Genomic DNA, 480 nt, shown 5'->3' with positions numbered 1-480 from the left:
AATCTAGTTTCATAAGTAGGAGTATAACTACTAGATTGCTTTCTTTACTTTCAATAAGTCCTCTCTCTATATGTGCTTATCGGACATTACTCTCTTTTATCTATAAAAATGGCATAGACATAATGATATAAATCCTTATGTAAGTATCTTTTCTTTTTCTCTCATACCCACCCCTTATGGAGATNATTGCATCACAAAACCCTAAATTTTCCGTCATCAATAATAGTGAAAATGAAGAAATATTGCTACCCAACATGTCATGAATAAGGAAAAAGAAATAATATATTTTTAATAATAGATAGTCTTATTTCTGGAGATGCGGGGTATCGATCCCCGTACCTCTTGCATGCAAAGTGAGCGCTCTACCATCTGAGCTACATCCCCTTAATTTTTACATCATAAAACCTTAAATGTCCTATCATCAATAATAGTGAAAGTAAAAAAAATATCAAAATATTAATAAATAGTTTGGTTTGGTGA

At 31.1% G+C, this 480-nt stretch overlaps 1 non-coding gene across 1 annotated transcript; it reads right to left on the bottom strand.

The window, feature by feature from the left end:
• Positions 1 to 311: 311 nt before the first annotated feature.
• TRNAA-UGC lies at positions 312 to 384 on the bottom strand. The gene has a single exon. It is a non-coding gene; the product is annotated as a tRNA-Ala (tRNA).
• Positions 385 to 480: the final 96 nt, after the last annotated feature.

Source organism: Cucurbita pepo, unplaced genomic scaffold (assembly GCF_002806865.2).
Source record: "Cucurbita pepo subsp. pepo cultivar mu-cu-16 unplaced genomic scaffold, ASM280686v2 Cp4.1_scaffold008410, whole genome shotgun sequence".
In the NCBI taxonomy this organism is placed as follows: Eukaryota; Viridiplantae; Streptophyta; class Magnoliopsida; order Cucurbitales; family Cucurbitaceae; genus Cucurbita; species Cucurbita pepo.
This window is presented reverse-complemented; position numbering and strand designations above follow the sequence as displayed.